The following is a 17310-nucleotide window of genomic DNA, read 5'->3' as shown; positions in this document are numbered from 1 at the left end:
CAATGCTTTGATACAACAACTGATGAAACATTCTTCGCAAACGAGTTCTTCGAAAAATGGAAAGCTTTGAGTCCGACATCAAGGTAGAAGCGTTGGAGCTAACATTTGATATATTAGATCTGCAGAAATGCTCCTGGTACAGCTTCGCACGCTGCCCTTTGATATTCTCCACGAAAATGTGTCTATTTTACAGCCAATTGCCCCCTTCTATCGCCTGATCTATTAGAATATCCTCGTTTGCCTCTGCTCCATAAAGACAAGCAGTTAGCTTGCATTTATTTTTCGATATCATGTAAATACACTACGCAACCCCGCGGGCAGAAGAAATGGTTTTTTTTTGTATAAAAATATAAATGAATACTTATAGTGGAGTCTTCAAGAAGAATACGAGCAAATGCAAACAATAACGACCTAGCTTTAGCATATTGAATATCACGTAATTGATGAAGCAGTGTTTAGAACTAGCTTTATTAACGGAATGATGATGTACGAATACTTTTAGGACCGGGGTGCATTTTCTGGAAGTCTCTGAGACTTCCCTCAACGAGGCAGGTGCGTGTGTATCAAAACATGGAAACGTTATTGAATCAGTTTGGACACCTGCCCGTTAAGGTGCTGACCTATTTAGGCTGATGTATCAGTTCCCACGTTTCCGATATTTGGGTAACAAATCGTACGGAGCAATTGAACCTTTGATGTAATCTTAAAGTTATTGCAGAAAATTTTTAAGCTGAGTAAAGTGTCCAAGTCACTACTTTCATTCCGTTGGGTATGAACGGTACTCATCTGGTTAAAAATATTGATCGATTTTTGTCTTTCTCCTGTCACATTCGCTGTCACATCCACGAACGCACCCTAAGACGATCGTTCTACACATCGGAAACGTAGCGCCTACACCGATGGAGCTGCGCTTCGTCGCTTTTTTTGAAATTGTTGGCGGCAAAATACGGTTGAGAATTCGACAGACGCCGTTTAGCCGAAAATGAAAAGTGGTAAATTTGGCCATTACGGTTGCCACTACAACATTGCTTGGTATGAAATTTCAAACGAAACTCATTCGTAACGGCGGATAGAGGATTACACCCGAGTCTTAGAGGAGCAAACGAACTCCAATGAAGCTAATGCAATGGTCGGAGCACAGAATAGATTTTTGGCTTAACAGTAGGATACATAGTTAAGTAGTAGCCTGTTTGGAGTCCAAGTAGATCTCTTGTTTAATGTCAGTAGATGCAATTAGTTATACAGAAGCATATTTAATCGTGTACGCTTAATCAAATTAGGTTAGCTTTCGTTATCAATGTTAAGCACAATTTCTTGTACAGTCAACTTCTGTCAATTTCAATTAGAGATTGCGTTTATGCGTATCTCGTTTTAGGAAAATGAGAATTGACGGAAAGGAGCTTAAGGTGTAATTCAATGGCAACCCGGTGTCTGCGAGAGAGTTCGTCCTAGGTTTTGTCTTCATAGCGCACGTTGACGAGGGCGTAACCCATGGGGGAATTGTTGTGAACACGTTAATAGACATCGACGTGTCAAGCTAAACAAGAAAGTAAGCAATTATTAGGGCATTCGTCGAGGAACGGCGCGGTCCGCTTGTGCCTATTACTTATTCATCCGCACATCCCAAAAAAGCAATGCCACGATAGGCATATTCTGTATTTCTAATATTGTTATTTGATGACATTTCGACCATAATATATCCACTAGTATTCCACAGAGATACATAGGTACTTGCTTATATCAACTAGCTTACTGCATAGTAATCTACCCAGACGTTTATCGACGTCGATGACCTATCTGTGCCTGCCCCTTGCTAAAAACAAGCAAGCACCCCAGTGTCGAATCAAAAATTTCACTCGTTAGCCGAGAATGATACATGTTTAGGGCGCATTATGGCAGGGAGTACCGGCATGTGACAAAGCGATGGAATCGCTTTAATACGAAAGAATTATTTGAAAGTCATCGCGCTGGCGGCGTATAGGGCTTGCGAGCGCTGCTCAACAACGGCCCATTTCTGAGGGTTTGACGGAAGACAGGTAAATGTAGCGGCCATCAAAATAGATCATTCAGAAATGAGCAAATCATCAGCACAGTGGCACACGCTGTCGTCCCCTATACTGGCTGCAGGAACCGAGAATAGGCCACAACGGAGAAAAGTTATATAGAGGCTAACTGCGCCAGCTGCGCGGAGGACAAATTGCGAGCAATATTCGAACTCTCACAGAGCGCGAGCTCTGTTTTAACGCATCGAGGCAATGACATTATACAAATTAGGTAATCAGCATGATGCGAGACAGCAAAAATAACGGTATGGAAATGACTATGGGGAAAAATGCGATACGCGTATTGCCACTTTGAAGTTTGATGGCGAGGCCTTCGCCAACGATGAAATGGTGACTGTTTAAGCTTCTCATTTATTGGCGAAGCGATTTCATAGAGCTAGCGAGCAGAGGGAGGGAGGGAGGCGCGTATTGAAAGAGAGGACAAATGGACCGGGCTAGGAAAAAACAGGTACAAAAAGATGATTCATATTTAAAAAAACACTAAGTGCCATACTCATTCTGATCTCCACAATAAATTATATGATGGTGGAAATAGTTGTGTAGTGTTATCAGCACTAGTACAATTACTCCTCCTATTGCTGATTATCCGGCAGCGTATAGGTCATCACGAATTTGGCGTCACGGGCATAACAATCATAGCCATTGTCATCGGCATCGTCTATGACAAACGAGAACGTTATACAGAAAAGTTTGAAAATTAGTTCATGCTCCACCCGACTCGCGTATAAGTTGATGTTAAACAGCATCAATTTCACGGAGGCTTCACATGAAGACTGATGCAGTCGACTGAGGTAAAACCGGTCACCATTCTGCATACCTGCCTCTTTTTGCGTTGTTACCTGCCCATCCCGGTGATCTTGTCGATAAAGCTATGAAAGGTCCTGATGGTTATGGGAATGCCACTATCGCGCTGAACAAACTTGTCAACCTGTAATGCGTGTCAAATAAAGCGTGAAGTAGGTTGCTCATCCATGTTGGTATACCATTATGGATTGAATTATCAAACCGTATTGGATACGCTAAACGGGTCATACCAGTTCACGGAGGTCCACCATCTAAATAATACTCCCACTCGTTTGTAAAAACGCATACAAGGCTACGTTAATTAAAATCACTGAGTTGTTCGATAAAGCCGGCTGCCTGAACTAACGCCTTTTTAAAAATCACTTGTACACAAAGTATCTTATAATGGCATTTGCTTAGTAAATATGATCCTTGGGAAAACTGTAACAAAAGACGAGATGGGTCAACAAAGCTTGTTTTATCATAGTTAACAATTATTACTAACAAATATAACCTATAAGTAATAAATGCTGCGAAGTTCGAATGCAAAAATGAAGTAAAAGATAAAATATACATTTCCTTTCGAGACTAACTAAAGTTTATTCAACCGAATTGTTGTAATTCAATAAAGCTGCTTATGTAAATGATGTTATAATTAAAAGCGTGACGGCGATCAAGGCTCTATCGGTATAAAAATGGTTTTTGCTTAAGACATACAAGTATTTGTCTGTTGTCCAAGGCGCGCGAACATCTGTCATAGTCTAGGAATCGTAGTTATGTGACCTCTAGAGCTGACCAACGAGAAGGTCTACTAGTGCCTCCCTGACGTTAGGTTAGGTTTTGCGCTATAAAGGGAGTCGTTCTTGAGACACGTAAAAATCGCTTCTAGGAATGCGTAGAGGACGGCAGCGCATGTAAAAGCGAAATACACAAAGGCTCGTCGACCGTGTATAAAGTGTTAAGTAAATTCGAAGAGTTCGTTATCTGGTATAATGAATATCGGTGTTTTTTTTTATAGTGAATCCGCACAAGCACGCAACTACCTATCTAATTCGCAGAAAAAAAACACCAGTATTTGTTTGTTCGTTATTCCGCAATTTCTCTGTACTTTATGCGATCCTCACGCTTCGCCCTAGATATGTTATCTCATATGATGCTTCACGCACGACTCATCGTACAAACTACATGCCCGCGCGAGAGCACTACCTATCGTTCTTGGCGCTAATAAATTGCTATAGTTGTGAAGCATCGCTGATTTTGTATGACACAATGGGGCGCGCAGGGTTATCACTTTGCTGTTAATGCTAATAATCTTAAAACGTTCATATTAACAAGGGCGGGCGCTGGACACCCAGATTGTGCAAGGATACATTTAACGCCCAATGAAGTTCAACAACAAATTTGAAGCCCGACCCACTTGAACAGAATAGGACAAACGTCTTCACTTGAAGACACTATAATATTGTATCTGTAATATACTTCGTTAGTCAGTCATGATTCTAGTCAGACTCGTGCTCCATTCATTGTCTTGTTATATTCGAAACCATTTCAACTTAGCACCACAATAATATAAGTGGCTCGCATAATCTTGTATAAAAGTGGGCATATAAATGTTACGAGAATCGCACACAACGACGCGCACTCTTTTGATGTCTCTATGTTGAGGATATGACGTACGAAACTTAGCTTTTTATTGCAGTGCTCATATATAGCTAAAGGTTAGTGAGCAAGGCTCGGTAGATCGCTGTCTCCTATCATGAATTGCCTCTCTTCGATAGCTACAAAGCAACTGAATAATGAGGGATTGGTCAGGCATTCCTGAATCATGTCATCTGAGGGCTGCGTGACCTCGCCTCCGATCCAAGATGGCCACAGCACGATTCGAGTTCGCGTTAGGAAACAACCCTCGCGAGACACCAGCGACTGTAAACACGCCGCCTACACCCTAGTCTTCGTTTTCCTAAACAGCACAGATCGCAACTTTACCCTGGTCGCTCCCAGGACCTGCGGCCAAAGTCCTCTCGCCCTTTCCTGAAAGTTGTTTAATTTTTGAATAGCCCGCCAAAATGTTTTGAAAAAATCCGATGACATACGAAATAGTTCTTGTATATATGCAAAGGTCCACCAGTTTACTATCTGCTCGTTAGAAGATAATGCTTGCATATCTTTCAAATGATATATACGTACGGGACACATGGTTTAGACTGAACATTTGTTTTAAATTTTTGATTACGCTTGATAATATCCGAAACATCTGTGTCGTTTCAACCAAAACTATTCTAAAGGGCATATGGACATGTTTAATGCCCGGAACACCGGGTAAACCTAATGAATCTTTGCAATAACTGCGCGATTACCAGTAGCGCGCAAATTTAAACTTAGGTTTTTCGTCTCCAACGATACCATGCTTCCGGACACGATACACCTTTGGCAATCCGTTCCGCCTTCACAAAGGCTGGCGATCGGTCTATGACGTTCAAATAAACTCCGTGCTTACCTTTCCACCCTGAGAAAGAAAAGACGACATCAACGACGATCGAGAATTCGCATCACGATCTATTCGTTCGTCCATGCGACCGTTTCAGCGCTGCCACAAACGACCCTTCGTCCCTTCGAATCCTTTCCTATTGGAAAATGAGTTGGAAGGGCGAGCGCTTGTCTAAGCACAGTGTACACCGTGTTTCTTGATCTTCTCGTAGGCTTTTCTATAGTTCTGCCAATGTCGGGCCAATATGTTCCATCTATACGCCCAGAACAAGGGGCAAAATTGCTGAAGAAAGTTTTAAGACGGGAGTATTTTTTGTTCATGTATCCTGAATATTGTGCTTAGGTATGTCGACGGTTCAGCAACGACGAAAATCCGACAACAAGAATAACAATGATGGTAATAACGTTGATGACGGAGAATTTTTTGATACATTCTGCATCTTGCGTTGTGTCAACGTTTTTTTGTTATTTTTCAATTTTAAAGGAAAAATGGCATGCTGGATAGGATCACGGATACGCCAAATAAGATAATATAATTATAGTCGGCTAATTTTACCTTTTATTAAAATACAATAATATTATATATACAGCGTCCCAATACAGTAATATTTGCGTGTTGGAAAACAAAAAAAATATATACATCTGTATATATGCATTAGTTTTTTTATTTTATAAGTGTTCGGGCAATCAAGTTGTAGATGTAATCGTATCGTTTGCAGAAAAACCGAGCTTTAGTAAGCGTGTCAGTGTACATAGTCAATAGCGAGTGAGCTCCTTGCAGCTCTACTTAAAATATGTCTTCTTTAAAAGAATTTTTCTTTATTTCTTAGTAAAGTTTTCTGTTGGTCGCAGTCTCAAACGCAACGTGATGTCGTTGTTGTTATTTTTCTGTCAATGACCGCAAACGAAGGTAACACTGTCTGACTAGGCTTGTCCTACCCAAGGAACTTCTTCGGCGATGTAATCGTGCGACGTACGGTAGCAGGTAACGAGCCTTATTTTCAGGCCATCTCAAGCGTGTACAACCGAGAGGAACATGTGGACCTCATAGTTCGAGCTGACCAGTTTTTTCCAGTGCGTTGTTGCCGTCGACGTTTTACTGGATATCTCACAGAGCTCAATTTCCATTATATAAATAGACATAGATATATAGGCATTGCCTGAAAACGTTGTTACTTGTTAGATATACTGAAAATTTTTTCCTCCATATAGCAACACAGTTGTCAATGGCATATGTATATGCTGTTTATGTAGGATTCTGTTCTAACTATAGAAAACACGCACATCCAAGATCTAAATTCAATAACTTTTCAGTAACAAATGGCCGATGGGCCGATTGGATTTAAATCTATCACTGATGGGACTAATATCGACGTTATATATTGGTGAATAGATAAAACGAAGCCTTGACAGCCTGGAACAGGTACGGCTCCTTTTCAGCCAGTTGCCAAGAAAGTATTATAAATGTATAGTGATCTATACAAATTTGTGCTTCCCGAAAGGCCACTATTAACTAATTGACACCTTTCCGCATCAGCATCTTCTAATTGCAGAATCAATGAATTAAATATATGCCACAATATAGCGTATGTAATTACTGTCATTTTGGCGTCCCATGCACGTAGTATAAAATGTCGCGGGTGCGTTAATTAAATCATATATAAACGCCAATAAATAGCCATTTTAAAGTCATGCTAATTTCGAAGACGTGTACGATCGGTGCCTTGTTGAATATCCCTGTAACCGGCACAGCAGCTGGCTCAGCCTCAATTAGTTCCTTACAAACACGGCACCCAGCTCTTACGTTCTGCATAGAAAACTAAATAGCAACCAAACTATCGGACTCACCGTAGGAAATGCCTTAGCCATCTTGTTTGTCAGGTATCCCCCGAATCTTCTGTGTATTTGTACTTAATTCGCTGGTGGAACACCGCCCTGACCGAAACCTATTCACAGATCCGCCGAATGGCCCGGTAAGGGACGCTCCACCCTGACAACAATTCTTAAACGTTTTCTAGGCGAATCGAAACACCGTACCTGCACAGACCTGAGACGCTGAACGCAAGCGCATAATGTCGACAACTGTTGTAACTCGCTGTAAAAACAGCTGAAGAGCTAGACGTGCAAGTATATGGACGAAAAGCCTTCCGACTTCGCAGCCTATGAATAGCGGAAAATGACGAGACTTAAAAACAGCTTTACCCTGTTTGTTGTCCTCGCTAATTGTCGCTAATTTTCAATCACGCACCTTCAGTCTATAGGTAGGTAATGTGACGAAAGCCTCGGTGATTATAGATTTAGAAGACGCCACAAAGGAAAGCACGTTTTTCATTACATGTACGTGTTACGTACAACGTACACTGCATCGCGTGAGAGCGAAATCTGTTTAAGCAGTTTAGAGGCTTTTTCGATTGCGCCAAGAAATATAATACGTGAATTAAGTTAAACTTAGAATTCTAAGTCCGCAGAACAGCCGCTAGCGGTAGTTCAAGATGTATACATGAATATGCTACTGATACTCGTATAATTGAATTTACACATGGCTATGCTTTCCTATGGTCTGTGTGGTACATTATTGGATTGCAGCATACCGGAAAGATCTGAAGAGCCAACATAAATTTCGGTTGATGTTCCGATAGGCATATTCATATACATTGTGAAGAACGCGAACGTAAATGAGGGCTTTACCACAGGTACCTTGCCACTTGAAGGCGTGTTTCAGTTTATTTTGTATCACTTTATTAATACGTTAAATATGATTTGATATTTCATTGAAACAAAACTGCACCGATATTAATTTTCAATTTCTTTTTGACAGCGTTTTACCATTAGGTGTGCCTTTACATTTAAGCAAGCCATCACAAATACTGCAGCCTTCAAACTGCCTCATAGACACACCACTGTATTCGATAACTAGAACCCTATATCGTTCTTATGTACAATAACTCATCAAGATACCCATATGAAATCTTTTGTTGTAACTTCTTCCATTCTCAACTACTTTCACTTGTTCGGCTTGTCTTTCATGCTGGACTTTTTCGTTACTCACTGGTTTTTGTAACAGTCCACCGATTCGCTGTATTGTTTTTAGTATGTATACGATTGTCTCCATTTGTGAGACATTAAAACGAAGCCATGGCAAGAAAGCCGGGTCGAAAATGGTTCTATACATTACGAACGCCCAACGGCAACAGACGAGAGTTGCTAAATCTGGCTGTTCAGACACGCGAAGGTGGCTCCTTCACCAGTCGCCTATTGCTAGCAGCTAGCCATTGAGGCCTGGTTTTCGCTCGAGTCGCGTAGGCTCGCCCTACTTGTTCGTTGGCACCGTTCGGCATTTTTCGACGTTGACGCCGACTGGGCGAGCGCCGTCATCGCAAATACTTGAATATTTCTTTTCCGTAAAGCCACACTGCCGCCCTTCCTGCGTGCCTGCTGTCAGTCGACTACTCCCAGCACCGGGCTATCTTGCTACCTAGTGGATGCACTCAGGCGTGGATCCTATTTCGTATCCAATGTCGTAAGGCTGAGAATGAAGGACTCTACGTATGTGCTTCTCTACCTTGCGGGCGTCGTGTGTGTGTCTGCTTGCGTATGTATGTCAGAATATGGAATTGTATGTCGGTTAGCTGTTGCATGTGTACGCAAGTTAAGGTAGGCAACAGTTTAGGGGGTGAGTACCCCTCTGATGGGGATACAAAAAATCTGGTGTTTTGCCGTTAGCTGTCTTGCCTATGTTACAGTGGCATCAACGCCGTTGAAAGGAAAAACATGTTAGCACAAAGCGAAGCGGAAAGGCCACAACGTTGGGAGCGATGATATAATAATGTAAAGCGTAGAAGGATATGAATATTAAATTAAAGTTGAAAGGTAGCACTGCTACGATATTAAAGCGAATTAGCCACTAGATTTCACTGGCACTAGATAAGGTCACAACTGCAGAAGAAGAAAAAAACGGACAATACTTTCCTCTGCATGAATATCGATTAGATTTAGTCCTTCAGAAAGATTAGTAAGTGGGAAGGAAGATTACAGAAGCGATGTTTCCCAACGATTGGTTTCATAGCTTGCGTAACTTTATATATGACACGTTTGTTAATTTCGCGTCGTGTGTTCCTAAAAAAAACTAATGGGTTATACTTTTACACTATAGTAAAATAATGTAGTGCCAGATTAGGTTTCGCTCAAGTAAATTGTAGGGTAGAATACATTCGATCCGTGACCGGCTACTTATTAGATCTATAATCCACTGAGACAGTGAAAAACTTTGGAAATCCTCATGTTTCTGGGGTTGTTTTGTGTACATAAACACGTGTTATGTCCGTTTACACGATCACTACTGCTACTCGTTACTGCACAATAAGCAATCATTTATCGGGACAAATTTTGGCGGCTTGTTTATCGTAACGGGCATGGGCTTATTTGCTATTCCTAGTACTAAACGAAAGCCAATTCTTTCTAGAACAAAATATCATACTTTTTTTTTGTTTTTTTTTTTTACAAAGATAATTTATTGCCCGATTTTTCCGTGTTGAACGAACATCTACCAATACTGAAGATTTTTTTGCCTGAACTCAACGATCTATGCAATTTCTACCTATTATGCGATTTTTCTTTCAGTTCAAAATCTGTTGAATTTTTTTTTTATATGGTCCCAATTAAAAGCGCAATCGCTATGGATGGTCGTTCTAGTAACTAAGCATGACCGTCAGGACTGACACTTCTAGCATCTATAAAAAGTTATAATATACATTATACCAAAGGTTGCATAGTTTATGCATACTGACAATATTATGATAAATTTCTGTTTATTTAAGACGAGTTGTCTACGGTTTGTTTGTCTGATGTTAACTGAATGTTATCAGTTCGGCGGTAGCCTTGTTCCTTGTCTAATTCGTTTAACGAGAGGGCAAATGTGACACATCTGCACGTACCCGATCTTCAAAAACATGCGTCGATGCAGTGCGGGAAGATTTCGTCAAATGATCCCCTCTTTATAACCGACCCTCAAAGTAACACCTGACATTTCAATGAACGCTATTCCATAACAAATCACGACCGACAAATGTACGTATCCGGCAAAAGCATTGTGACGGGTATTGTCTAGTATTGCTTACCATTGAAGACCGAACCGCATAGCGACATCCACTTATGTCAACGAAATATGCGAGACAAGAATAGCTTTGTCATGTAAACCGTGATTTTTATAAAAAACACACACGTTTCAGCCGTCCAGGACGAACGCACCAAAATTATTTCACAAAACCCGGCTTATCGCCATACCCTTTGAACCACCTATATTATCTTCAATCTATATCCTATATTCTAGCAGGATCATACTATTCTCATCTAGATAGCTGCTTTGTTTCCCTCTGCAATAAACCCTTCACCCTGTTTTTCTTCCAAAGCCAACCATTTATTTCGTAGGAATCTTGTCCTTCGGATACAATTTCTGTGTGTAACTGTTTCGGTTTCATTTGCAGTAGTCGCTTGTGAGCGCATTTCTGCCTGCTCGTATCCGCTTCAAGCTGCCGAGCTAGAAGCAGCAGTAGTAGTCCCGTAACTCTAAGCTGAACTTACCCCTCATTTTCCTTCTCGAACACCCCCCTTTCCGTTACTATTATGCCGTTACATGGCCCCCACAACGAGGCTGCCGAGTGACGAAATTTGCCGCGATGATTTTTCGCTGTTTTACGATTTACGACGCCGCTTCGCGCGGCAGAAACGGAACAACGGCGGTACTAGTATCTCCGCCAACAAACAAAGGACAGTCAGCCCTCTTGGCTTCCAGTAATTGGTTATTGATCAGAAGCTATGGAATAGAATTTCTTTTTGGAACAATATAAACCGTACACTGAAGAGCACTGATAAAGGCGCGACAGCTACATATGGATCCAATTATTATGTACAGTATGGAGGGGGAAAGAACAGTTCAACGAAATGCTTGCTATCGAAAGGCCGTATATTCAGATTATTTAACTTAAAGGGTGCACCCGGGTTCACCGATTATTGTCAAAGACATTGGAGCCATCTAGGCACAATATGTCGGATACATGTTTACGAAACATAGTATTATGTCTTAGAACCGGCAGGAGCTCGGCATTATTAAAAGCAGTAGATAGAATAATGGTAACACCGAGTCTGATGGCTCATTACGTCAGACCTATTATGGTGCAATTTAAGTGAGTTATCACTTCAAGCTCTATACGTGAGAAATGCCAGCGTAAACATCAAAATCAAAAACCCTTTAAGCATTACGATGCAGTTTTCCATAAGGTGCTTCTATGAGATTTAGTTAGATATAGATAAGTGCATATTGAACAAAAGCACAGGCAACGTCCTCTCAATGATATCATCTCAGCCTAGATTGGACTGATAGGGAGACAACGATCGCCTTACTTTTATTAGCGAGGGTTTCTGTTCTTCCACTCTTGTTCAGTTATTGATAAGCGCGCAAGGCATTTCTGTATCACCATTGCAACATGTTCTCCGAGCCACTAAATAAAATCAGTGTTTCGTTATACGTTCGGTATCGAAAAGGAAATGGGTTTATGCCCAATTTCGAAACTGGACCCTTTGGCATTTGGCATCTTCAGCTATTGTCTTTATGCAAACAAGTGCTCGGAATTACTTTCTGTCAGATACAGCATCCAGGACTTGTTCCCACTATAGATCTATTCGGAGTGGATCTTGCTGAACTTATCTGGGGAAACCTTACCAGAGTTATGAAACGGTATGGCGACCATACAAGCAGCTCAAACCTTAATGGTAAATCCTCGTTCTCATTAATGCTTTATATCTTCTTATACCTGATTATAATAATTTTGATTTAATGATGATAATTTTTGTCAATGCGAACCAGTGCAGCACTATGTTTTTTAGTTAAGGTGCCCATGGAAACGTGCTTAAAGAAATGCGTATCGCCATCTAAACGACGCCACTCGGTAAACTACCTTCCCTGTGCCTAGATTCAGTGGGCGAATGCGTAACCACTACACCATCCCAGAGGAGAGTTTCTAGAAGTAACGTCAACCCCTTTTCTTACAGGGTTTTTCGATCTTAGTAAAGCTTGACTACACTTAAATTCGTGTCCGTAAGTCCATGCGATGACAGATATTAAATTACGAGGCCAGAGCTATTCCGTCCTCGGCGCTAGGTTGCGACTCACTTTCGACACCATACCCTCCTACGTGTTTAAGTTTTTTAAGAGCCAGGATGCACGGCGTGAGTTCGATTCAGCATTATGGACGTCATCGTTTGCTCGATTTTCATGTCAAGAGGCAAAGGCTCGGACCGTACCTTCGTCAAAGAAGTGGACGGTAGAATACAAGCTGCAGCAAAAGAAGCTGGGCCACGGTACGACCGAATCCCACCGTGGCCCCCATTATTCTACAGCAAAGGCTTAGCTCACTTTTATATACGTAACTTGATCAATCCTTAACGACGTTCCGAAGGAGCTCGTTAATGTCCCCCGCGAGAGAATCAGCTCGTTATCCAGACTGTGCGCGAACTGGTGAATTACTCTCTGTCGGTCAAAGAAGGCGTCGGTATCTGTCTTCTGGGTTGGGATGGCAATAAATTGCGATCCACATAAAAGATAATACCATCTCTACAGCTAATGTAGTTTCTGCCTACCTAAGCAGTTACGATAGTCTACATTAAACCTGGTTGATACATCGAACCATTACTAGTACTACTTAGCACTGGTAAAGAAAATAAGAACGACCTTAGCAAATGCTGACCAGGCACCGTAGGAGCCGAAATCCTTATTGTTGATTGAACTATACTGAATGAGTGCAGCTATTTTTAGCGGATTATAGCTAATTAGTTCCTATGAGATAGGTTATTTTCAATTTGCATCAGCTTACTTAATCGACTGTGCCTAAAATATTCAATTATCAAACCCAGAGTTGCCTCCAGTCGTTGAGAGAAAACCGATCTTCAGGCCATCGCCCTTTAGTGCTAAACGTCGAGCCGTTATCGAAGACAGTTCACTTTATGTACAGCTAAACCGCGTAATCTTCTAAATTGTTGATAGGGGCAAATAATCTGCTAAACAGCTATTTCTCTTTTTCGATTCGATCTTCTATTTATAACAACGCTTGTTATTACATCGTCTTCATAGTTTATTCCTATGGCATTACGCATCCTAAACCTTGCTAACGAAGAATTTATCCTTACTTCAAAACGAGCCTAAAAATATAGCTAAAGGGCGACCCTTAATTTTCAAAGCCCTATTTTTATACCCGCCTGTGGCATTATATTGTATCTGTGTCTCTGAATACAACTACGTGATTGCAAAATCAAGCTACTAATAGCAGGGCCTAGACAGTAATAATAATCGTCCGTGACAGCAAATTCTGCAATTTTCATACGGCACTTCGAGTCCCAGTTCTCTGCAAGGGTCTCGAGGTAAATCGTGTATGCAATAAAAATAGCTATGACCTTCTGATGTAAGCCATATTTACTAAAATATTCAAAAAGATTTCTCTCCTGGACAACTCTAGAGTTATCATTAGCGTGAACAACTTTTGAACCATTACTGAAAACGATCATTTATAGGAGAGCCCCATCCGCAATCCTATTCCAATCCGCGTTGCATCCTAGGGCCTAGCGCAGGACCCACAATTAAATTAAACTTTGAGCAAAAGTCGAAAAGGATCAGGATAACACAAAAGTATACACATTTCTTAACCAATTCTATTATTATAGTTTTTAACACCTTCGCTCTGAGATAACACCATATAACATATACACACTGGGCAGATTATCTCCATCTTGATAACGTTACTCACCTATGATCGATACGCGTGCGGACTTTAAGTTACTCAACCAGTTCCAATTAAGAGGTTCAGACGACACTACAAGAGGTTCCTTGCGATCTGAATTGAAGTACACCCGTTATTCTACAATCATCTTTCATGGCTAGCACGATCATGAGAACGTCTACTAAAGGAGTTCGTATTGTACCCTTCCCGCGTGCAAACCGCATACAAATATCGAACAGCAAAAAACGACCGCTAATCATGCATCACGTACAAATCCTTTACCATGAGCAATGTATTGACAAGTTCGATGCGGCACGCTGACATGACCGCATTGGTAGAAAGGAAGAGCATCGTGGATTGATTGTTACTCACATGTATAGAAGTGCCTCGGGCTAACCGGATGACCAATGGGACACCAAACCTTAATTTTAATTGAGTCCTAGTTTGCTTTCATATAATGCGTTAGACGCGGCAGGCTGCAGCGTTCATTAGCATTGAACCTGTGAGTGAACCGTTGCGGAGTAAACGACTGCATCGCGGATGGTAACGCGAACTGACGGTGGCGTCGCGGAAATCGATGCCGGCAACGGCTTGTTCGGATTGACTCTTATTCGTCCTGCCATTATATCACCGTTTTATTGCCCCGGTAGCAGGACGTGTTATCACAGCAGAAGGGCCGGTTGCAATGCCACGCGATTACTGGATGGCCCATTTAGCCGATCCTCGTGATAGCATCACAACGAAGTAAACGCCTTTAGGGTTGTCTTTGTCTTTTGCTGATTTCTCTCTGCTGGCGTAGTTCTGCGTCTGGTAAGGTCCGGCCTTCGCCCCTGTGTTTAGTAAATATACCATTGGTTATACAACGAGGACTATTCGACCACGCACCAACCATACGCCCGTCGAGCCTGCAGTAACATAACAGCCGAAACGGACGCTCGCTATCCTTCGTAGCCGTCCTGTTTATGCCAGTTTGTGTTAGCTTAATTAAATATTTGATTCATTAAGTTAACGACGACGTCTGCCACACGGAACACCACATTAAACCTGTGCTAGTATGTACGCGTTGAGTTCGGTCAAGGGAATCTGCGTCCACGCATCCGTATGTTTGTGGCTCTTGGCGATTACGTGCGCATTGAATACGCCATATAATTCCACTAGACCTGTGTTACGCAAAACTGAAATATATTATATATTAGGCCAAAGTTTACAATAGTCCTAAACTGCTCAACAATTTTAACTTGAAATACTTAACGGAGTAGAAAAAGCGGTACACATTTATAATTCCATCATCGAAACAGAAAAGAGGCATAATTAATGAGGAGATTAAACTTGGCTTGTCGTTGAAATGTGCATGAACCGTAATACTAGTATATATATTTGGCACTTTTTGGGAAACTACAAGACTTCTAGTTGTCTGCTGCCAGAATGTGCAATATTTATGTTGTCATGTATGAGATCGTACGTTTTATCAATGTAAAATGTGGCAAAAGCCTTTAATTAGGTTTTTTTTGTAAAATGATTGAAGAAATGGTGCTGATTTTTCAGTGTTGTTGTTACCTGTTGAAGCCCAATCAAATTTGCCCGTATAAAATTAACCTAGTAAGGGATATGCTTGTACGATTTCCAGTAGGATCACTTGTTTCCGTAACCACTGCCATTGCTAAATAGGTAAGACATTCGTTTATAAATAAAGCCCATGCTTTAGCTTCGAGAAAGATAAGTCGCTGTTATTCAATGCGCTTGAGCCGAATAGAGGATTACAAAAACTGGCCGTTATCAAAGAAAGTACCACAGTTCTCATAATATACTTCATCAACATTCGTCTCAAGAACCACATGATGAACTCACAGTAATGCATATTCTCGTCTGGCTAAGCCTCTTGTGAAAAATAGGACATTTTAGCTTATACGATCCAACTGAAACCACGTCTAGTAAATCGTGGACAAAGTCCTCATCGTCGTTGCTGCCGTATATAGAATAATCTTTGCAAAAGATTCACAAGTGCAGTCGGAGGACTGATCTAATAGAGAAATGGTGAAGTAGCCTTCTGTAAAACGGCCATAGTTTTCTTTCGTACGTTGTCTTTCATATATATCGTATTATTATTAATCGAAAATCGTATATAATATAGAAATTGTTTCGTATGGAAGCTTCATGACCTTCTCTCTTTTGCTAGGCAGATGTCTTTAGGTTAGGAATTATAGTATAATGTTTGAAGCCGCGAAGTTACTTACCACGGCTGAGGTAAGCTGACGGCTACTACATAATTGCAGAAGTTCAGGCACTTCGATTGGACTTCGGCGTATTATGTCTAGAAATAACTACGAGCAGCATAATTTAGCTGGCAAAATCCGTCACGCCCAGGATCGATAAACTGAACCAGCTGAATCATCCGGCTCTGCTCAATTCCGCTGCTACATGGTTCGTGTCTGTATAGAGTATAGCCTATATGCTCAACGTATGCAGCTTGAACTCTATACCATAGCATCTGTGGGCTTTTTCTAGGATTCAAGCCTTGTCGGCTGCTCGTTATGTTTTTTACTAAAGGAAACTTTATTTGTTATAACTCGATTATTGTACAAGAACGTGTGCGCATGTTCATGTAAGTAGAGAGATATGGCAGATTGGGTGCTTCCAACAGCACTAGACTCAGACCAATCAAGCAATGCTGAACAGTATTATAGTTTACTAAACGTAAGTACTATTTACTTTAGCCTTTGACTCTTTAATAGTTAATACGTAAGAAAAATTTTTAAGAATGAATACAACAGGAAAAAATGGGACAAAAGTGAATGTTACCTCGTCAAGGCGCGCCGTTTCTCACGCACTTAGGTAGGCAAATAGGCGCGACCGATGGGTGTCTTTCACGGTAGACGGCCCTTACCTAAGGCACCTAACACCTTAAAACGTTACTGAGCTAGTCAACGAGGCGAAGCATAACAGCTGTTACCTGGAAGGAGTACGGGTTCTGAGTGGCACAGTAAACGAGAGCGTCTTGCTATCTTTTAAACGAGACCAGGGGGGAAATGGGAACCTTTTCGCTCTCTCTAGTTTTTACCTTCTCCTTATTTACAATAATGGCCGCTCGTCGCAGTGACTAGCCCTAGCTTAATTATCTAATCGTTTCAGCCCACTGACTGGCTGGGCGATGATGATGGAGATGAATCGTTTCTCTATAAATCTACAATAGAAAACAAAAAAAGACCAGC

At 41.3% G+C, this 17310-nt stretch overlaps 1 long non-coding RNA gene across 1 annotated transcript; it reads right to left on the bottom strand.

Annotated features, from left to right (window-relative positions):
• Positions 1–5875: 5875 nt before the first annotated feature.
• LOC111269839 (uncharacterized) lies at positions 5876–17066 on the bottom strand. Its single transcript, XR_002685960.2, has 4 exons — positions 16901–17066; positions 14474–15276; positions 14129–14215; positions 5876–6493 (listed from the first exon to the last, which is right to left on the bottom strand). It is a non-coding gene; the product is annotated as an uncharacterized LOC111269839 (long non-coding RNA).
• Positions 17067–17310: the final 244 nt, after the last annotated feature.

The sequence above is a fragment of the Varroa jacobsoni genome, unplaced genomic scaffold (assembly GCF_002532875.2).
Source record: "Varroa jacobsoni isolate VJ856 unplaced genomic scaffold, vjacob_1.0 scaffold_1420, whole genome shotgun sequence".
NCBI classification, from domain to species: domain Eukaryota; kingdom Metazoa; phylum Arthropoda; class Arachnida; order Mesostigmata; family Varroidae; genus Varroa; species Varroa jacobsoni.
This window is presented reverse-complemented; position numbering and strand designations above follow the sequence as displayed.